Source organism: Puma concolor, chromosome A3 (assembly GCF_028749965.1).
Source record: "Puma concolor isolate L17-30 chromosome A3, mPumCon1.1.hap2, whole genome shotgun sequence".
Taxonomy (NCBI): Eukaryota; Metazoa; Chordata; class Mammalia; order Carnivora; family Felidae; genus Puma; species Puma concolor.
In genome coordinates this window covers 69,702,640-69,726,821 of record NC_141669.1, presented here as the reverse complement: position 1 = coordinate 69,726,821, position 24,182 = coordinate 69,702,640, and the positions used below count along the sequence as shown (strand labels likewise).

General features: G+C 36.1%; 1 long non-coding RNA gene across 2 annotated transcripts in view; it reads left to right on the top strand.

The window, feature by feature from the left end:
* Positions 1 to 24,182, top strand: part of LOC147582524 (uncharacterized) — an 807,144-nt gene that overhangs the window by 241,237 nt on the left and 541,725 nt on the right. For both annotated transcript variants that reach the window (XR_015249225.1, XR_015249226.1), the window contains exon 2: positions 2,616 to 2,708. This is a non-coding gene — a long non-coding RNA (uncharacterized LOC147582524). The remainder of the gene's footprint in view (positions 1 to 2,615; positions 2,709 to 24,182) is intronic.

Sequence of the window (24,182 nt, the reverse complement as noted above, 5' to 3'; positions counted from 1 at the left end):
AAGAAAAATTTAAAGTGAAAGGACAGAATGTTTAAAATCCTAGAAAACTCTGGGATTTCATGAGGAGATGGTTCTTACTGGACTGGCAGTGGGTCTTTGTGAGAGAAATATGGGGAGCTGTGGAAAAGCATGAATTGACTAGAGGTATATGCATCTGAAAACAGAGGCATTCATAAATGGAAACAGAGGACCACTAATTAGAGGTATATGATGATAAATATAATACTTTAGAAAATGTATGTTAAGCCTCCTGAAGAATGGCTAGGTTGGGGAAGAGTAGCTGGAAACCAGAATCAGCCCAGGAACTCTAGATTTTGTAATCTTAATCCCAGGACTACAATACCAGTGGGACAATCATGAGCAGGAGTGAGAGACATATGGTACTAGACATATGTACCAATTTGGTATGCCTCTGGCTATTTTCAGTTTCTCATTCCACCTAGGTTTTTTCCACTGTTTTGTTGTTATTTGTTTTTGTTCTGTTAAGGAGCCACACTCTGGAGTTACTTGCTCAAATTCTAATGGAGTCGTAGAGGATGGGCTCCAGGAGTCCAGTTTAAGGGCAGTTGACAGAATCTAAGTCTCAAATGATGAAGGCCTAGACTAGGCAATAATTCTAAATAAAAAGAGGAGTATCAGGTATGAAGACACAGTGTTAGATAAGGAAGTAGTAGTTAAAAGATGAGATGGAATAATCTTTGTGCTTAGACTTCTTTTTTTTCACTTAACTTCTTGCTTTTATGTCTTTTATCTAATGTATTTGATTCCCAAATTTAATGGTGTGAGTTTTATGTGACATTCCATCACATTTAAGATATAAAAATCCAGAGACACTGGTCCTTGTCTTCATATGTCTTATTAACAAGAGTAATAATTTTTTTTTTCCTTAACAAACCGTGGGGGGTTATCCATCCTGCGTGAAGCAGCTCTGTAGGCTCTGCCTGAGCAACACATATGTCTCATAGGCATGTTGCTTCTTGGAATTCTAGCAGCTTAGATATTTTTCTCTTCTTAAGGCTTTGCCTTTTGTTTCTGTGAAGATTGTCTGGGAGAGCTGATCCATTTCAATCTGATTGTTACTCTAAATGTCTAAGTGTAGGTCTTTTCAGAGTACAGTTTTTAATAAGAGAATACTTGTGGAAGAAAGGAAACAAATAGCCAGAGGCCTAGGGAATTGGCAAAGGCACCCTAAGAGAAGAAATGCATACCAAGTGGAGTGACTGCAACACTGCTGCCAAAGACCAGCTTTCTTCAATTTAAAATACTGTATAGTTTGGAAAAAAAATTTTTAATATACTTGACACACAATGTTACATCAGTTTCAGTTGTACAACATATTGATTCAACTTCTTTATCCATTATGCCATGCTCCCCATCAGTATAGCTACCATCTGTCACCATAGAATGCTATTACAGTACCATTGACTATATCCCCTATGCTGGTGCCTTTTATTCCTGTGATTTATTCATTCCATATAGTTTTAGTCAAAAGTGAATTATGAACTCAGATATTAATCCAGAACAATGGTGGAATTTTTCTAAGTATGTCTTCTTAAAATAGAAGATCCACAACTGATGTTTGTGCCATTTGTTTCCTTTCCTGTCACCCTTGATCTCATTTTGATAATTGTCATGTAAGCCTTCCAGGGGCTACAAGACTAAAGTGCCTCCTGACATCCCTCTCTGTTTCAGGGATTCGTGGTCTAGGATGACTTGTTATATTCAGAATGAGAGATTGTGCCAATTCCAAAGTCCAAGCCAAGAGTTTCACCTCTGAATCTATTTCAGAGGATGCTTTTGATATTTGTAGTGTAATGTATCCTGAGACCACTGCTTTTAATGATTACCCCTCTGCCTCTATATCTATTCCCTTTATCCCTATCAGTGAAGGAGTCACAACTGAGGAAATGAAGATTGTGGGGATGGAGGTCATAATCGAGTGAACCCTTATTGCATCTTTAGTTTGGAATTATGTTTCTCTAAATATTGCTTTAGGGGGAAATCAATGGGTATAAATAAAAAATGCTCAAGTAAGAGAAAAATAGACTTAAAGGTGAAGTGCTTGAAATACACGGTTCATAAAGAACAACATCCAAAAGGCATATATTTCTGCTTCTGGGGACTGCAGAAGATGAGCCATAAAGTGTAATTGTTTTATATTAACAATTTCCATCTTCTCACATTCATAATTGCTTTAGCTAATGCAAAAGTTAAGATCTTAATACAATTAGACATTTGCTTGGGTGAATTGGAAAATGTTATAGAAAGAAATGATAACACAAGGGTACAAGAAATGTACTACTTTAGAAAAGGCTGCAAGAGTTATACATTCCAGCTGTGCTGGGTCCCATGGTTCTTAATTTGCATATGAATAATTAATATGCATACCCCAATAATACCAGCTTCTGAGCACTACATTCAGTATGAATTATGCAGAAACACTTCAAAAATGCCTGTAATAGTCAAGGGAATTAACACTCTCTAAAGTATGTAGAAAATAAAAATCATTTGTTTGAAAACTGAAATAAAAACAGGAGATCTGATTAAAAACAGTCAGGAAAGGATAGTTTCTTGATTAACTGTCTTTTTTTTTTAATGTGTGCTTTATCTTATAGGAATTGTACTAGCCTTCAGGAAAGAAAGTGCATATGCATCCCCGGAAGAGTACATTGTGAAACTATGGAATTACCAAAACTACAGAACAAATAGTAAGTAGTATGGGCCAAATTCTGAGTTAGCTTCCTTCATAGAAGAGATACCTGAATTAAAGGAAGAAAGATTTGGGGCGCCTGGGTGGCGCAGTCGGTTAAGCCTCCGACTTCAGCCAGGTCACAGTCTCGCGGTCCGTAAGTTCGAGCCCCGCGTCAGGCTCTGGGCTGATGGCTCGGAGCCTGGAGCCTGTTTCCGATTCTGTGTCTCCCTCTCTCTCTGCCCCTCCCCCATTCATGCTCTGTCTCTCTCTGTCCCAAAAATAAATAAACGTTGAAAAAAAAAAAAAAAAAAGGAAGAAAGATTTAAATAAGTACATCAAAGGGCAGAGAAAATGTGTGTGTGTGCGTGCGTGTGTGCGTGCGTGTGTGTGTGTGTGTGTGTGTGTGTGTGTGTGTGTGTGTAAGTTGTACATGAAAGAATAGGGACAATGATTCAACATCTGTTTGGGAGATTTGTTGGGTAAGAGGATTTATGTAGGCTACATGTATGATTATAAAAATATCAGCACACACCAAGACTAAGGCTACTTCATGGCTAGGCCATCATTTGATAATGGCTTTCTCCTTTTGTTAGGCAGAATGACTGTCCCTGACTGTCAAGCTGACTGAGAACTAGGAAAGAGTTTTTAGAGTTCTAAGTGAGATTCAAAGAAGTCATTTCATTTGAGGAGTTTCATGGGACCAATGTCAATGGCAACCATGAACTGCTCATTGCTCTGAAGTTTTAAAGAGATGAGACTCCTTGAATTACCTTAGTTTTCTTCCTTTATATTTTTGCACTTTGGTAGATATGGTTTGATGAAACACAATCCTCTTGGTCTTCAAGAAAATACAGAAATGTTGTCAATTACACAAGAATGTTTATTCTTGCCATGCCAAAATTGCTAGCCAGCATCGAGCTCCAGGGAATTTAGAAAAGTTCAGGCATTAGAGCATAGTGGTTAAATTTGAAGACTCTAGAACCAGATCTACATTCTGGAACCACAACTTACTAAGTGTCTGTATTTGGGCAGGTCACCTATATTCACTTTATCATTGTTTCCTCATCTATAAAGTGGAAATACTACTACCTATTTCTGTAAGGTTATTTTAAGGATTGAATGAGTGAATACATGTAAATCACTTAGAATTGAATTAATCAGTACATACCAACAGCTCTATAAATATTAGTTAATGTTGCATCATAAAGATTTAGCTTGAACTCTAGAGTCAGATTATTATCTTGATTTTATGTTATACTGCCCATGAGACCTTTCTAACCCTCAGTTTCCTATTAGTTAACTGCAACTCCAAAGGTTGTTATGTATAGCGCTTTACAAAATGCCCAGTTCTTAATGTGTTAGCAGTTAAAAACAGCATCACTATCATTCTTATATTTTATGAGATTTTCAGTAACCACTATGAAAGCCTATGCTTGTATTCATGAATGTAAGAGCTGCAAGATGTTACTTAGAGTAATAAATACTATTTTAAACATGTTTATCTAATGCCTACTATGTCTTCTCAGCCATGTAGACTTCAAACTCTTCAGAACCCCCAGTAAGTGACTATTTCATTATATTTGTCAGTAAATTATACTTATTTTTAGGATGAAGGACTAAATTTTTGTAGCCTAAAAAACATCCATCCTACCATCACCATGTATCGGTAAAATATATATTTGTATTAATAAAGTGAATATGCATATGAAGAGTTACTTTGGGAAAAACAGTTATTCTACTTACAATAGCTATGTGTTTGTTTTGATGAGAGCAAATGGTGAAATATAGTACTTGACAGACATGTGGAATGATGAGGTATTATCTTCTTTCTATTGTATTAGAGATTGAGCTTAGTTGATCCATAACACTTATAACTGGATATAACCTGCCAGAAATAGATCAATTTCAACATATGGAGATAAAATCAAATCATGAATGTGTTCTTCTGAGTTTTATGTAGTGAATTAACAGTAATGGATGAAGTGCCAGTAAATGATTCATACAAACAAGATCAATCACACTATGTCCTCATCAAGCAAAAAGTTGCATTAATGTCAATAAGAGTTTTGATACAAAAAGAATAGGTTAATGATAAGGTATGAGCTTCCTTGTTGTGATGTAATCTATACTTCCCTTCTGGGTATCTTCACTGTTTTCCTAGATTATATAATACAATTATCTCTAAATAATGATATCTGAAGAACTGACTCACTGCCTTATTATCAATGAATTGATAGAAGTTGGTGACTGGTCATAGAATCACTTGATTGAATCTGAAATTGTTCCATATTTATAAAGGTATTAATACTGAGTTCATCTTTGTACCCATCATTAGCATTGTCAAAAATCATAATGTCAGTTCAGAAACTTCCTTTTGAATGTATTATTGGAAGATCTTTCTCTTTTAAGTTCATTTATTTATTTCTGAGAGAGAGAGAGAGAGAGAGAGAGAGTTAGCATGAGTGAGGAAGGGGCAGAGAGAGAAAGAGAGAGAGAGAGAGATACTCCTATGCAGACAAATAGAGAGGGAGAGAGAGAATCCCAAGCAGGCTCTGCTCTGTCAGTGCAGAGCCCGAAAAGAGACTTGAACACATGAACCACGAAATCATGACCCAAGCCAAAATCAAGAGTTGGGTGTTTAACTGACTGAGCCACTCAGGCGTCCCTATTGGAGGATATTGTAATGCCACCTTGATTAAACTAGCTAGACATGCCTTCTTCAGTAGCCTATGTTTGTGAAAATAATAATTCTTATTCCCTGTTAGAACATGACTTTATTTTAACTTGACTTTTTTTTTTTTTAATCAACCCCAAGGCCTCATTTATATCTCAAATATCTCTGTATGGCTTCTATCAGTATTATCAGTTCATAGTTCTTATTCTTTTTTTTAAATTTTTTTTTTCAACGTTTATTTATTTTTGGGATAGAGAGAGACACAGAGCATGAACGGGGGAGGGGCAGAGAGAGAGGGAGACACAGAATCGGAAACAGGCTCCAGGCTCCGAGCCATCAGCCCAGAGCCTGACGCGGGGCTCGAACTCACGGACCGCGAGATCGTGACCTGGCTGAAGTCGGACGCTCAACCGACTGCGCCACCCAGGCGCCCCCATAGTTCTTATTCTTCATGGCAATCAAACCAATGCTAAATGGCAGAGGAGGAAGGATATTTTCTCCAATCAATCTACATTCTTACTTCCTTTTTCTTCCTCATTTCTTCTTCCTTCTTTGCTACTGACAACTGAGGGGAAAAGAAGACAACATTTTTCTCCTTGCCTTTTGCTGATTAGACCTGAGACAAAAAACCTTTAAAACACAGATGACAGACATGACTATCTTGAGGGATCTGCCTTATTTGCTAATTCTATTGAAGTAATTTAGGAGATAAAGTCTTACAGAAATCACCTGGACAAGACAGCCAAGAATAGATTTTTCCAAACTAAGCCTCATGTAACCAGTATATTCAGTTGGTCAATTTCCTAGCTCTTCTGGCTTGTCCCTGACCCAACTCTGAAATACTGATAGTCAAGGCCTTGACTTTGGTTTCTACCCCACCCCACCCTCTTTTCATTTTGGTCTGAATTCAGAATGTACTTTAAAAATAAATTTTATTGTTTACGTTGGCAAGAAATTACAATTTGTACATGACATTTAAACTAAAGTTTCTGAGAAAATTCTCCTCTAGAAAGACAAGTCACTATTTCAAGAACTGAGATGCCTAAGGACAATTGAACTATCTATGTACAACCACAGTGAAACTGAACATTTAGATAGGCAACTAAAGGGCAAAAAAAGTCTCTTAGAAATATTTTGTGTTTTTAATTCCTTTCACATATGACAATGGGTAGCAGTTCCTGGTGTCTTCCATGCAGAGGATATTCATGGGGGAAAAAAACAATCCTGATCGTTGCTTGACTTAGTCTACACTTTTGGAGCTCACTCAAAGGTGAAGAAGTTTGACCTCAGTGGAAGGGGTGGGAGAGACACACAATATCAGAAACATCATGGAGTAAAAGGACCAAAAGAGTCACCAGAGTTGGGCTATTCAGGACCTGCAGACTATTTTGCACTATGACTACACAACTTTAATTTTAGACCAATTTCAAGTAAAGAGGCACATTTATTTTATAGACTCTGATGTGTCTTGTATACATACAGGGTATTCTCTCTTAATGTCACATATCAAAGTGAGAGCTCTGTTATTTGTATCCATAGAGGCTGCAAGGAACACAAAGTCTAGCACCCACAAATGCACTGTTTTTTTGGTTTTTTTTTGTAGCTGCTGAAACGTTTTAGAATAGGCCTATTGATGGGGCGCCTGGGTGGCGCAGTCGGTTAAGCGTCGGACTTCAGCCAGGTCACGATCTCGCGGTCCCTGAGTTCGAGCCCCGCGTCAGGCTCTGGGCTGATGGCTCAGAGCCTGGAGCCTGTTTCCGATTCTGTGTCTCCCTCTCTCTCTCTGCCCCTCCCCTGTTCATGCTCTGTCTCTCTCTGTCCCAAAAATAAATAAACGTTGAAAAAAAAAAATTAAAAAAAAAAAAAAAGAAATTAGAGTGGTTTCTATTCTGGAGAACTTTGAAGACAAGTGAGGTTGCCCATTACCCAAAATCCTCAAGTCTAGTGAGGGCTGGAATCAGGCATAGATCCACCATTAATGAACAATGAAGATCCTTATGTTACTTTTGGAGCAATAAGATACATTTTTTTTAATCAGCTGAGAAGCTAATTTCTATCATAATTGTAGTAAAATGAAATGGTGCTTTTTTATGGCTAAGTTTCTAATAAAAAATTTCATATGATATGTATAGGTAAATGACTTCGAAGGAGTACAATTTGGATCTTTGAAATATTTGAACATTTGAACTTCACGTTTATGAATATACCTGTAATTATTAGGAGTTAATTATTATAAGCATTATTCCTGTATCTTTGGTAGTGAACATAAGCCTCCTAAACAAATTGAACGTAACCATTTGCTAACATTCCCCCTGGAATTTTCCTATAACTAGGTGTGCTCTTTCCAGTTTTGATGCCCCAAAGGTAAGATAACTCTATAAAGTTCACAGTATCTGGTGTTAGCCTGCCTGGGTTTTAATCTTGGTGTAAATATTTTACTTATGAGCAAGTTATATGTTCTCTGTGCCTCAGTTTCCTCATTTGTAAAATATGGCTAATAATGTTGCTTTCTCTTGCAGTTATTGGAAATATTAAATGAGTTAATATCTGCAAAATGCTTAGAACAGTATTTGGCACATAATAAAATACTTAACAAATATCCATTGCAATTATTATTTCCTTAGATTTATTTTAGAAAATCCCTAAGTAAAATCAGTTAGATTTTAGCTCTGCAACAGACCAGCTCTATGGCAGTAAAGGTAAGGTGATAAGATGGAAACTCGAACTTGAACCATATCCTGGGGCCTAGAGGCATTGGTGGAGAATTCAGTCTCCCAAAACAATAGTGGGAATGAAATTCCTGAAAGGACGGATGCTGGATAGATAAAAACTGATTTCTTCTATATTTGTAATGTCAAAATTGGTGTCTAACTTACTGCTACTAGTTTAAGCATTAGCTTATGTTCATAATGTTTAAAAATTATATGGTAGTCTAGTCTATTCTTATGTGTTTTGTTTTTGAATAAACAATTTTGTATGAAATTGTTTTTCTCTCCTTTGACTCAAACAGTTTTTGTCTTATATATGTAAAATCAATCTTCCACAGACTAAGCACTCTGTTCATTCTAGCCTTTCAAGCTAGTCCTGTGCTGCTGTAATTGGTATTTTGAAATAGCCCTGAATAAGTGGACTTCTAAGACCACAGTCTCGTATATTAACCAGGCATAAGAATGGCCTTGTATTTCTGTGTAAGAAAGAGAAAAATTTCCTGGCTAATCTTTCATACACTGAATTTGCACTTTGTCACTTACATCTGGTATTTCTATTACGTTGAAAATGTTACAGAAACTCAAACTGGTATAATAGATTTTATGTACGTGTGTGTGTGTGTGTGTGTGTGTGTGTGCATGTGTGAAATTTCTCACAGAAAATTCATGGTAGGAGTTGTCTTCTGCACCAAAGTATATCAATCTTTGAGGTAGGAAACAACTAGGTCCATTAAACCAACATGGATACTCACTTATAACTCATTTATTCATTTGATGTCATGGTATGAATGCATGTTTACTCCATTAGGTTCCACCTTGCACTGAAATTGAAACAATGTAGCATAACGTCAATTTCCTTAGTATTGTGTTTTTGACTTGCCCATAGAGGTGAATATTTCTTCATGAACCCATTTAAATTTCTAGAAAACTGTAAAGTTATGATTGCTTCAACAATAATTTCCTTACCCTACAATATATCTTTTTATTTGTATGCCAGAATTTTGAAAACAGTATGGCTGTTTTACATTTCCTTGAAAACCCTGAACACTAACAAATATTACTTTAAGCCATCCCAGTGACTATTGGAGTAATAGAGCTTAATGTTTTTACTTGCATGCATTTCAAAAAAGCAAGCAAAAGGGGCTTATGTTTTTCAGAGGCTTATTCATTTTGATAGATTTTATTTTCTAAAGATGTGGTTGTAATCGTATCTCTTATCCACATACTCTTATGCAATGTTACTTTGTCCCCTGCCATCAAAAAGTAGAATTTGTTTCTCTACCCCATTGAATCTGGTGAATCTTGTAATTGCTTTGACCAACAGACAGGCAATGGCAGAAATCAGGGTCAACTTGTCCATCAGACACAACTAGCACAATGTCTGGGGCAATGATACTCTTAGGAGTGCATGAAAATGTTTTAATTTCTCTTAAAATCAGAATAAAAAATGAATATTTAGGTTTAAGAAAATATTTGAACATAGGTTTATATATTCATCTTTCTACTAATGCCATCACTTAAGATAGATATATTTATGTTTGTTTATTCATTTTATGGAGGAAGAGGCCCATTGAAAGCAAAAGTGCCTAGGGCTCATGAAAATCATAATTCAGGTTTTGAGGAAGTGATACAATGCCACCTCATAATTGACCGGAAAGCTTCTGCTTCCTGCCATTTGGGATATTTGCCCTTGGGACATTCTGTCTCAAAATCTAGCCACCAGTTTGTGATAAACCTAAGCTAAATGGAAAGGTCATTCTAGTTAATAGCTGCAGACGAGCTCTCAGATGTCAGCGAGCATTGCCAACCATGTGAGGAGCTGTTTTGGAAGTCCAGCCTAGTGGAGCCTTCAGATGATGTCAGCTTAGTCATTATTAGATGGCACCTGCATGAGAGACATCAAGATCTTCCCAGCTTCGCTCAGTCAATCCAAAAAAATGCAAAAGTAATAATGTGAAGTTTTAAGCCACTTAAGTTTTAGAGTAGTGTGTGAGGTGGCAATTGATAACTAAAATATTCATTCATTCACAATTTATTGATAATTTTTGTAATGTATTATTTGGGTTACTATGATATATAATAGTGATATGGTGAGCTTTCTATTGATGAGCCTGCCTAGATCAACTGCTTCTTTAAAACCTTGGAGGTTGGGGGGTAGGGGGGTAACAAGAATAGGCTTGAAAGTTAATTAAACTCAAAAAGAAGTTATAAGATTATTTTTAAGTATAAAAAAAGTTACTATGGGCAAGTGTTGTAATTCGTTAAAGGGAAATATCTTTATTATGAAACCATATTTATAGAATAAAATTGTTTTAAATAAAACCATTCAGCCACTGGATCTACTACATTCTAGCTGCATGACCATGATTGTGTATTTTAATTGTTCTCTGCCTCACCCATACCTAGCTTATTTGGCTTTTGTGAGGATTGGATAAATCAATATGTGCAAAACTCTTAGAACAGTACCTGATATGTGTGTGATGTGTATGTGTTTTAGTCATGTGCATTAGTTGTTCAATAAACATTAGCCATTTATACATATATTTATACTGATAAGCATGTTATCAGTGTTTAGAACAAACTGAATTTGATAGAAGACAAGCATGAACCTATTCCCTTGTCTTCCTGCTGTAAATTGCAACCACAACCTGTTAAAGCCCCCTTTCTTGCCCTTAGAATATCTTAGGTAGATCCCATAACTTCCCCAGACAATTTCAAGTATTAAAAAAAAAGTCTCCTTTTGGGGGATTAACAAATTAATTCCAGTCTGATGTCAAAGCCTCAGTCTGTCATCCAATTCAGAGCTTCTCCTTCCCTGACCCAGGCTATGAGGTAGATTTCTTCTCATTTCTTTACCTAACTCCTCCGTCACTCACTAGGTGCTTTTCCTAGCCCACTTCTGATGGGCTCCAGAGACAAAGCTTTTGAGGAAAAGGGAAAATTATCATCAAGAACTGAAAATAGTTGAGATTTTACCATGATTGAGATCTAACAATTTTAATTTTCACAATTTTATGAATGCTGGCAGAAGACATGAGACTCATGGGCCAGAGAGAAAGGACTTTATTACTTAGAGCACAGCAACTAGCATGAATTTCATGTTTGGGCTGGTCCCTTTCAACCCTTAATTCCCTAGGGGTAGTCTTGTATCATAGCTGAAGAATCCTGAGCTGAAAGAACCCTAAACTTTTATAGTGGGCTACAAACAAAACTGCCTGACCTTTGTTCTGAAGGACAAGATTATCTAATATTTATTGAGTACCTCCTATGTGCCAGGACTGTTCAACAAGACCCCATATTAGGCATTTCATGTAAATAATTTAATCTTCCACACAAACTATGTAATAGGTATGGGAGAAATTCAAGCAAGATAAGTAATTTCCCCAAATGCACAGAGCTATTGAGGACAAATCTGGAATTATGACTAATTTGGTCTGATAATTTTCACCTGGCCTTTCATGTTTAAAGACCATTACTGTGGCCTCACATGTTTAAAGAAAATTAGTAAGACAGTTTGGGTTTACGTAGCTTTGAAGTAGAGGGAGGGGAAGTGTTGGTTTGTTGAAAGCAGTTGCCGTCCTTGGGGCAAGCAGCCTCCATATTAGGATTCAGCAAGTGGACTCAGCATTATAGCTTCATTCCTGGTCTTGTCCTCTTGTTTCTTTCCTTTTTTCTTTCTTTTTTTTTTCTTTTTTCTTTTTTCTTTTCTTTTTTTTTTTTTTTTTTTTTTTTTTGTCCCTCACCCACACTTTAAAACCCTCAGGGAACTGAAACTTCCAGGCCTATTCAGTGCACATTGCATCAGACTCTTGGTCATTTTATGGTTTACCCTCATACTTAGGCCCCTCAAGCTGATATAATAATAAGAACAAACACTCAGAATTTGGGCCGTGTACCAAGCATGGTTCTATCCACTTTACATATATTATCACATTTAATCCTCACAAGAACTTCTGACTTAGGTACTATTATTATCTTCATGTTTCTTTTTTTTCAACGTTTTTTTGTTTTTGTTTTTGTTTTTGTTTTTTTTTTTTTTTTATTTTTGGGACAGAGAGAAACAGAGCATGAACGGGGGAGGGGCAGAGAGAGAGGGAGACACAGAATCGGAAACAGGCCCCAGGCTCCGAGCCATCAGCCCAGATCCCCACGCGGGGCTCGAACTCACGGACCGCGAGATCGTGACCTGAGCTGAAGTCGGACGCCCAACCACTGCGCCACCCAGGCGCCCCTATCTTCATGTTTCAAATGAAGAAACTGAGCTAATAGAGGTTAGGTTACTTGCCTTAGGTCACACAATTAATTCAGTGGGGATGGGATTTAACCTGGGCAGGTTGGTTCAGAATCTGTGCTCCTCAGTGTTATATTATTGCTGTCAAGGAAGCACATTTAGTGTTTCTTCCATGTTCTTTCTTGTGAGGATCTGGGTGGGATCTCAAAGCTTTTCAACCATCTTACCTCCTCCCCTCTGGAAACTTTCTGTTATTGTTGTTTGTCTTTTTAATTTTGTGTTCAGTCAACCAGTTTTCTCAGTGAAAGATTATATTCAACTCAAGTTCTTATGTTTCTTTTAGAATTTTTACTCACTTGTTTGGTTGCTGGTCCTAAAGTTGACAAAGCATTTATTCCAGGCTCCCTCTTAAATGAAGCAATCACAAAGGCTGACCTTAATATTATAAACCTTAGAGAAGAAACAGACATGAATTGTACAAAACTAATCAAGCCAGATGAGTGTCATTGGTACTATTGTCAACTTGCAAAACCCACAAGTTTAAAGGTGATTGGCATGCTAATCATCTTAGTGGGGATAGGAAAGAATAAAAATTCTCAAGGTTATATAATACAAATCTGGTCAAAACAAGATATCTTGCCATTGAAGTATGATTATAAACCATTCTAATTATATAAAAAGAACTCTTAGAATCATTTTTATTAATTTATTTTTTTAATTTTCTTTTTTTGAACGTTTATTTATTTTTGAGACAGAGAGAGACACAGCATGAACGGGGGAGGGGCAGAGAGAGAGGGAGACACAGAATCGGAAACAGGCTCCAGGCTCTGAGCCATCAGCCCAGAGCCCGACGCGGGGCTCGAACTCACGGACTACGAGATCGTGACCTGGCTGAAGTCGGACGCTTAACCGACTGTGCCACCCAGGCGCCCCCAATTTTATTAATTTTATGCAAAGTTTTAACTGGGTCTTATTGAAATTTATAAAATATTTGAGGAAAATGTTCATGTTCACTTAAGTACCAAAAGGTCTTAAAAAAGCTGTATTACTTGAGTTATAAAAGGTCCCAGGAAATTCTTTTCCTTTTGAAAGAATTAGCTGAAATTTTGAAGTGATTAAGTATTTAAGTATATTTGAATTGAAACATAAATGCTCACCAATCTGCTTTCTTGTTTCCTGCTGGGTCTGGCAACTCTAGTTCAACTTGGAGAACATAATGGGCTCTGCCTAAGTATCCATTGTGTTGTTTTAAATATCTATTCTGTGGGGAGAAAATTGACTACTTCTTATCATATTTTAATGGGCAAAAGAACTCACAATATTAGTAGTGTATTCAGTAGAAAAGATAAAGATTTAGACAAGATAGTAGAAAGTAATTTCATGTTCACTTTTATAGTTATGTTAGAAAATGGGCCAAAATGTGAATGACATAATTATAGAAGTATTTACCTTAATTGAGGTCTCATCAAAAAAGAAAAAAAAAGTGACCATACTATTTTCAAAATTATGGGTAGTATTGTGCACATTGGTCAATGTAATAAGCCTATCTTTTAAAACCCAAGAGAAATAGGGCAAGATGGACTAAGCTGTATATTTTCAACACTTAGCCCCTGGTTCGTTTAAAATTCAGAAAAGAATACGTTGCCCCCTCTTAACACATACATGTACACACACACATACAAGCTTGTGATGAAGACCCACAGCCCTCGTGTCATAATAGGAAAGACTTCAAAGCCGTTAAGAATGTAGGTGAAACAGAAGGGGAAGGTTGGTCAGGACAAAGCAGCGAAGAGACATTTATGAAGAAATATAACTATCATCTGATTTCACAGGACAATAACACTTTTTTTCCCACATTAAAACTGAAGGTAATGTAGGACATATGACTTCTCACTCTACTTGAAAATGATACCAACTCTGTTGAAGAAAAAAAATTGAGCTATGAATTTTTTATTATTTTTGAAAGCAGTTGTACAATTTTATGGCAGAAGAATTCGGTTACAGTATCTTCAGTCTCTGGTACAACAAATCCCTCGCACAATTAATCTTTTATGACTCAAGAAAACTGTATTTTTTTCCTAAATAAAGTTTTTCCTATGAGATATTCTTCACAAAGTATAACAACCTTAGAGACCTTCAGTTATGGGGTCTATTTTACAGTTTGGGCCCAATGAGACCAATTTTTTAATTAACAGAGGTAACATGGGCATTCCTATACCCATGGAGAACCAGCTCTCTTTGATGAAAAAAGCTTCTTCCTCCCATATCTGTGAACAGAAATGTGACCATAGTCACTCCACTGCACTTTCTGACTGGTGTTCTTAAGGCTGGGGGTAGACTATCTTCAGTTGTTCTTATGGATCTTCATTGCCTCTGCTGTGGTCAGTCTTTAACTATAGTAAAGCCATCTTCTCCATTCTGATAAAAACGGATAATGAAAAGTAACATAGACAGGAAAACTTCCCCCTCTGACCTAAAAGATCATGTAGAGAAATTAGCAGACTAATGAGAATGCAGTTGAAGCTCAAGAACTAAGAGACAAGAATCAGAGGACCTGAATCAGTGCTGGTACAAGAAACTAGGTCTTTATAACTTCATTCAGTTACCATTTTCATAAGACTTTATTTCAGAGTATCTATCTCATTGTTGGTGCTATTGACATTTGGGGCTAGATAATACTGTCTTGTGGAGACTGTTCTGTGCTTTTTAGAATACTTGGCAGTATCTCTAGCTTATACCCACTAGATGGATACCTGTAGCAACCCCCCCCCCCACTCCACAGTTGTGGCAACCAAAATGTCTCCAGACATTGCCAAATGCCTCCTGAGGTAATACCCCCCATGGTTAAAATTACTATTTATTAGAATCTATGCATAATTTCTGACATATAAATATTGAATGAATTAATTAATGAATGAAATTGGTGAAGATTATTAAAGTGCTTATCCCATTGCATTGCCTGGTATTAGATGAATACTTAGCAAATAATAATTCTCCCTCCCAAATGTCAGATGTAACTGAGTTTGTCAAGATCACTTCCAATGCTTACCTTGGGAGAGTAATTCATCTAAAACAGATGTTTGTGAATGAAAAAAATGCAACTAACTTTCAGTTGATATAGGCTATTGAAATACAATTTGCCTCTGCTTTCTACTATTATCTTATTGAAACAGTGAAGGGATTTTTTTAAAACATAAATTACCCCAAATGAGAGGAATGATAATAAAATTTGTGTGACAGGAAACAAACAACATATATGGTAAATATGTTAGCCCATCTAAAAATAATTCTAAGTTATTAATGGTGAAAGCTATTACACCAATATTGAAAGCTTTAAAAAGACTTTGAACCTCAAATCTTTCCTCCTTGCCAAGAAGTAAGACAACTTCTATGATTCTGCAGAAGACTTGAGGTTTATTTTCCATCAAGAGTGAAACATAAAGTCTCTGAATCAAGTGAGTACAAGAGGAGGCCTCAGTGTTAAAGGGAGAAATACTTTATGGAAAACAGATTAACTACCCATGGAATGTTGATATCACAGCTCTTTTCACCCACATAACCCAAAGCTTACACCTTTCCAGGGGGAACTCAAGAGACAATATGATGTAGTAGACATGAGCTGGGCTGCCTACTTGTGTTCACTAGTTAGCTGTATGACCTTGAATAAGTTACTTAACTTCTTTTTATCTCAATGCCTTCATCTATAACGCCTGGATAAAAATAGTACATTTCTCATAGAGTGTGGGAATTAAATACAATAATACCTTACTAGTACTTAGAACCCTGCCTGCTATATAACAAGCATATAGTAACTATTTATTGTTATTATACCTTAGGAAATCGAAAGAGCTCAAGAGAAAAGACCTACAGATATGTACAGTGGTATTTTTTCAGCTTTTTATTTCAATCACCTCTCAAAAAACCACAGTTGACAAAATTCATGGAGCCCTCCAAGTTTCCAGTCCACTTTTCAATTTCCCTTCTAAAATGTTAGTAATTAGCCAAGGACCACCAGATCCTGAGGAAGATCTCTAATATTGGAGTCAGACACCAAAGCAAACAAACAGAATAATACACCTTGAAAAAATGCGGGCAATGAGTTTATAACAAAGTTAAAAGAAATTATTAATATCCACACAGAGATAAGAGAAAATGTATCCATGAATCAAGAGCAGTTTGCCAGGCTGCTATTAAAGAGCATTAATAAGAGAATAAACAAGGGGTGTAGGAAATAAAAAATATGATGACAAGTGTGAAAAATTCAACAGAATTCAGTAAGATTTTGGTGTCATACAACACTTTAATTAACATACTTGCTTATCATAACTGATAGCAACAATAAACATAAGGTAGAATAAAAATATTTTCATATATGAAAGAACTAAAGCATTACCTCTCATGAATCTTTTCTCAAGAAGCTAATGAAAAAAAGTAGGAGAGTAAGAAAAAGATAAACGAATAAAAGACCCCAGATCCAACACCAGAATGGTAAAGACAGGCTCCAGGTTGATGATAAAGGAAGGTGTAAATTAATAGTTTTACAGCAGATCTAGACAGCAACTAGCTAGCTCATATTAGAGAGACTGCTCCATGACTAGTATGGATCAAGGAAGGTTTATCACACCACATATTGATTTGGTAGAATTTTTCAGATTGTCTTGTATGTTTAAAATTCAATTGTTCATGTAACTAGATCATTCTCCTATGAAATAAATTAACACTTTTATCCCTTTATGTATTTGAAAGACAGTGAAATTATCACAATAGAATTCATCGGCCAAAAATCTATACAGTTGCCTTCCAAAGTAATGAAAAATTTATGTCCAGTGCCTATTTTTTAAAACTATACTGTGATTTTTTTCTAGAATGGTAGCTTAGCATTTTATTTTGATTCCTGAGGTTTCTCATCATCAGTTCACAGTGGTTATTTGTGATTCCTGGACAGTATTCTACATCTACACAGTCACATCTCTGTGAAAAGTACACTTTATTATCTTTTCAGTAATAAATTCTATTATTTTCCTGCCTTTGGGAAACAAGCACTAGTTGAGAGTGGGGAAAATTTCCCTGGGCCTGATTGACTGCCTTGAGCTTGAGACCACCACCCACAAGACTTAGAATGGCTAATCTGTTTAAGGAAGTGCACCCACAGCACAGTGGGTATTATACGGTGAGTAAAGAGATGGGATTTTTGAGAGCACAGCCTTTTACCTCTCTCCCCACAGAACTCTGTCTCTCCAACACCTCCCATACATTACAGTTTTCTTAGCATCTTCTCACTTACCTCCAAAAATCCAGGCATCTTCAAATATACTATACTTCTACCAATAAATTCCTGAAATCCTTCCAAAGCTTACATGTCTGTTGCTGGAATGACTGAAGAGTATGGCCCATATAAAGGGGAATGGGACATGAGTTTTGACACCTGACTTAATTCTACATTTCCTGAGTTGTTTCAGGACCTTGGACAAAGCATTTAATCTTTTCATCTTGCTTCATTTGACAAATAAACAATAAAGGCATCCCAGTCTGCCATTTTATATAGGTTGTGCGAAACAAATAAGGTCAAATAGTGTGTGGGGGGGAGGGGGTGGGGAGGGGGGAGTATGGGAATGTAAATGTGTGGGTGTGTGTAGTGTGGGTGTGTGTATAGGTATCAAATAATATAATGGACAACAAATATAAGGCATTATATTCCTCAAGCTTTGTCCACATTTCAACCCTTTGAAAAGGCTGCGTCTGAATAATTGTCAATTTAATGGTACAGAGAATTAGGTTTAAATGTTAATTCTTTTGGTTTCCCCTTCTCCAAAATACAGTGGTCTGAATTCAGATTAGAGAGGAAAAAAAAAAAACAAAAAACGGTAAGGCAAAGGCCATAATCTGAAGAATCAACCCAGTCTTTATAGATTAGACATTTTGTGGTTAGATCTTATTAGATCATAGATTTTGAGGTTTCAGTTATTTTGTTTTTAAAATTAACTAAAAAGAAGAAAAATAAGAGTCTTGGAAAAGCCATGAACTGATGTTTGGACCACTGATGGATTATCCAACTACAGAGAGGTAAAGAACATGGATATCATTGCCAAGTTTCCGTTGTACCAAGCTAAACTGAATAGGTTGGAAAGAGTGGAGACATTGCCTCAATTTACAGGAATTATTGGCTAATAGTAGAAGAGGGTGGAAAAGTAACAATGAAGAAAAAAGAATTGGGTCAAAAGCTATACAGTTAGATTAAATTGGACATAGTTTATGATATGTTGCAGTTCGTTGAATTAAGTTACCTTGTTGGCCCTTTTGAGCACCAAGAACCTGTAACTTCTTACTTTATTACACAATGATGAGAATTTTCTATCTCTGCTTCCCCTTCTTTTTTTCTACAACCAACTGCACTTATCTCATGGTTTATGTTCTCACTGTCAGCCACTGAACTCCCCACTACTTTCTTGGCCTCTGACTTTTGCTTATCCATGGTTTCAGTTTTCTTATGACTGGTACCTTCTTCTGCCTATGATCTCTGTTTATGGACATCATTTAGCAGGTCCCTCGGCTTCTATGTCATTATTCTCTGACCCATTCATTATCCATGACTAATTTCAAACTATTTACAAGATGGGATTAAGGAATTTGTTTGTATCTATCTAATATAGAGAAACCTAAACTGAGCAGATTTCCAACGTCAGGTTATCTCATGCCCTTGGTAAACTTAATGATAGCTGCCATTGCTAGGGTGCCCATCCTTTGTCTAATTAATCATGACTTGAACAGTATGGTGGAATTTGTTTTCAGAATTTAGTTGTGGCATGTAAGTTATTCAAAGAATCCTTTCCTGTATAATATACAAATGCAGAGGCTGCACTTTTTGTTGTTGTTTTTGTTATTGATTATAGTCATCCAGTGAACTCTAACATGAGGTATGTTTCAGCTAAAAGGTGGGAAATAGCATCATTTGTTGTTTTTTTTTCATCAAAAGAATACTGTGTTTTAAAGTGGTAACTAACATTTTAACTAATATCTACTTTGCATTTTTAATTTTAATGTAAGTTTTAAAATGTATGTCATTTACTTCCCACAACAATTCTGGTGTTATTTTTTTTTTTTCATTATTCAATTGACCATTTGAGGCCCAAGGACATACTCTCGTTTTATTTCGATACTACCCAATTTGAAAATGTAGGTTTAACTTCTAGCTTCAAACATTTTAAATCAGGCCAAAGTACCTTTTAGATAACAAAGTTATCCATGTGTCAAGAGGAACCATGTGTTAAGGTAAGTTAATTTTTCTGTGTGAATTATAAAGAACAGATAATGGAACAAAAGTAACTGAAGGTAAACACATCTTCATCCCCAAAATCTTTCTAAAAAGTGATTTCACAAGAAATATTACTTATTTTCTGTCAAGTCAACTTTCTGATGTAGTTTAAAATATGTCAGTATTCACCAAAAATTGTACATAAGGTTTTATTACAGGCAGACATGATTAATTCGTTGGGGCCTATTTTAATCATTCCCTTTTTGAAGTGAAGTGACAGTCTATATATTATTGTAAAGTCTCTGCTTTACATAAAGTTGTAGTATGGAGTTGAATGAAAAATTGGTAAAACATCATAAGATGTAAATGAAACCGGCCTATTTCTTTCACAGTCAGAATTATAGTTTCAAATGGTTATGTTAATTCAAACACAGAATACATGGGATTCATTTTTTGAGATTATATTAAGACCTTGCCACAGGTAAAATAATACATTTTTCACCCTGCAGAAACTTGTTAGCTACACTTTTACCATAGGGTTTATGTAATTACCCTGTAGATTACTGCTCATATACAATAGGGAGGCTACAGTGTTCTTCTAACTGGCAGATGTTGGAGCTGCCAAAAGAAAGGAGATTATCGAGATTTTAACAAAGATGGGATGTTTTTGTTTGGTTTTGGCTTATTTCCGTGGGCTTCCGCACTTTGAATTTGGAATTGTTCTTCAGTCGTATTTGAGAATATCCCATCCACATGCCTATCATAATCAGCACCCATTTCACATCTGGGTGTTGCTGCTGAAATGACTGAATCCTGCAGTAATCCTGCTGATAGTACCTGCTAGAAAAGAGCAAGTTATAGACAGTAATTGGTTATTGTGAGTAAGAGGATCTGTTCCAGGTCATCTCACAAAATATCCTCAAGGACCCTTCTCTTCCATTGCCTTTTAATCTTCTGCTAGAGATTTAACCTTTAGACCAATCTATGACTTGACTTTTCCCCAGGTCTGAGTTCTTCATAAAATAAAATAAAGTACGCTATGTAACTGAAGGCAAACTTTAAATCTGTTGGAGTGGAAGGTGGAGAGCTAGGTTTACGCCATGCAATGTCTGGACTCTAAACACAAATCAGAAGCTGCTAAGCTCTATATTGTGTTTGAAATCAAAATGGCTTGACTGATCCACCATCAGGAGCACATTCCCTTTGAGCTGTTGTTCCTATATTGGATATTACTTTAATTTGATCCATCCACATTACCTCCTATGTAGGTAATTCCTTGCCCAAACTGTGACTTCTATTAGGTCCATCTTTGAAATCAAAGCCAGTGTCATTCTCTTACTGTCATTTTCCTTCTCTCAACTTCCTATTCAGATATTTAATAATTTTATGACTGCCTCCAGTCTACGATATCCTGCTTTCAGAAAGGATTGATTAGGGATCACTTAAGCAACTGTTACAATGAAATTTTATGAACTTTCTCAGGGACATCTTAATTTGAAGTGTTATTTTAACTGTGTCCAGAAGGATTTGCCTCTATTAAAGAAGTCAAGGAATTTTGAACTTAGTGAGCTGGAAGGGGTGGGATGGCAGGGAAGAGAGGGAGAGGTGGTTGAGAGAGAGATAAGGAATAAGAGCATACACCCCTGGACTCACAGACTGTTTAGCGGTTTATGTGACTGTTTATTTCACTACATTCCCACTGGGACTGATAACCCATACTCTCACAGCTGGTTGGAGTCAGAGCCTCAGCTCAGTGTACAACCAAAAAATGGTCCATGTGGACATAGAATCCAAAACCCTAATTTTATCAGTACTTCAGTCTGAGGTAAGTAGATAAATTAAACAATTAAAAACAAAACAAAAAGTTAGTACAAAATCTACAAAGTTAACAAAGGGCTATACGCCACTCTCCTAAAAAGTTAAAACCATGATTCACAAGGAGAAATGCATTTGAAAAGTTTTCTGCTCCAGAATACTTATCTCCCCTCCCCCATTCCTTTCTCTTTATTTCTACCTGTCTCTCCTCTACTATCTTCCCCTCTATTCCCCTTTGGGTTTTTACTGAGCACAATATTTTTATAAACTTCCTTTGACTTTATATATTTATAAAATATATATGTGGGGAATTGATGACAATATGAGAAATAGTGTCATAAATATTCAGATTAATCAGAAAATAGTCACCCAGGGTAGCATTTTTCATGTTAAGCAACAACGAGAAGAGGACAGGTGGACTTGTTAAATGCCCTTGGTTGATTAATGAAATGTGAGATTGATTGTGAAATGCTTAGAGGGCCCACCAGACAGTCTCCCCTCAACTTCTCAGGGGAGAACAAGAAAGTGCTTTCTGTATCTCACAAAATAAACTGATTAATTTTTAACCAGGGACTTTTTCTCCTGTGTCTCTATGTTTATGCAGCCCAGAGGAAAGGCTATTCCTCTGATGTGATAGTGATACACCTTATATTTACATAGTGCATTGTGTTTTATGATGTATTTTAAGATGAACCATCTCACCTAATCATCTTAATCGGTTAATCACCACCTTCTAAGGCTAGTAGGCAGAGGCTCATTCTCTTTCACTCACAGTTGGGATAGTAGAGGGACAGTGAATTCACTGCTATCTCATCTTTTGTTAGGACTAACATTAGAACCTACTATTTTATTCCAAACTCTTTATATTGGTCTGGTATTTGCTTAGGTGGAGTTGTCTAAATTGAAGACACTATTTGTTACAAATAAAAGTTGAACATTATTTAAATTAAATAAAAAACTGGAAACTGGACCAGCATTTTTATATAATTTGTAATTATATTTTTGTAAGTTACTAAAATAGAAATGATAATGATCATTTTTGAGAGATGAGAAGTATGTTTTTAATGGAACTCAGAAAAATATAATTTCCAGTGGATATAACTTTGAGGTTGCTTATGAAAATTGATCTAGTGTTCCTGTCTTTAGTAAAATTTGATGGGTATTTTTATAATATACTCTATTTGTCAGAGAATTGATAGATTTGGAAGTTAAAGCTACTTCATTTAAAGACATCTGTTCCATGGTGTATCTGTTCATTTCCTGTAGTAGTTAGCTATTACTGTATAACAAAATATTCTAAAACTTAGTGGTTTAAAACAACCATTTACATAACACACATTTCCGTTAGTTGGCAATTTGGTCTGGATTAAGCTGTGGGCATCTCCTGGTCTCAGCTGGGTTCACTCATATCAGCAATCAAGAGGCAGTTTGGGTGAGGACTGGCTGATCCATATCGGCCTTAGTTCCACATAGTCCCTTATCCTCTGGCAGCCAGCCAGAGATTGTTCATAAGGCTGTCTGTGGGGGGAGGGGGGGATGAGAGGAAGAGAGAGAGAAAGGAAGCCTGCAAAGTTTTCAGAGTCCTAGACTTAGAACTGGCACATTTGCATTTTATTGTAGTCAAAGCAACTCCCAACATCAAACCAGATTCAAGAGTGGAAAATAGACTCTGTCTCTTGTTGGACAGGGTATCATAGTTTCAGTGCAAAGGGAGGGAAAAAAGACTATGTCCATTTTTGCATTTTATCACATTACCTGTTTACTTATTTTTGGTTTTTAGCAGATTATTGTTTGAGTTTGATGAGGTCGTTGGCGCAACTATTTCAAATTCCTTAAGGAGTTAGCTGGTATATATATATATATGTATATACACATATATATATACACACACATATATATGTATGTGTACATATATATATACGTGTATACACGTATATATATATGTACACATACATATATATGTGTGTGTATATATATATTAAATTAAATTAAATATAACATATACATACATTTTAAATTAAATAATATATTTTAATTAAATAGAAAACTGAAACTTTCTGATGGCAAAAACTAATTTTACATTAGGGCTATTTTAGAATTTTAGAACATAATATGTAATGAAATTGTCAATTTTAAATTAAAAAAGCTCAAGCAGTCTATTGACAATAAATCTTTCTACACAGATAATCATAATTACTCATGGTTCCAATTCATACGGGTCCTGAAAATATTCCTCAGGAAATCACTTTTCATGTGTGTGTTGCAAATAGATATTTCAGTAGATCTTGTCTGTTTGTATCATTTATTCCCTTAAAATCTTCACACAACTGGAAATTTGGAGTTATTTACAGATAGGCAGACAGAGAGAGAAAGAGGACAAAAGAAAGTACATACCCATACTTATGTTAGTGCATTATTAAAAATGTCAAAATAAAAAATTGTAAAGGTTGGCAGTATGGCAGTATTAAAATGGAATGATTTAAGGTTAAAAATCAAGTTGCAGAAGTATTTATTTATTTTTTTTTTAATTTTTTTTTCAACGTTTATTTATTTTTGGGACAGAGAGAGACAGAGCATGAACGGGGGAGGGGCAGAGAGAGAGGGAGACACAGAATCAGAAACAGGCTCCAGGCTCTGAGCCATCAGCCCAGAGCCCGACGCGGGGCTCGAACTCACGGACCACGAGATCGTGACCTGGCTGAAGTCAGACGCTTAACCGACTACGCCACCCAGGCGCCCCCAGAAGTATTTAAAATAAGGAAGCATCTCATTTGAAATCTGGAGAGTTGTAGCACGATTTTAAAATTTAA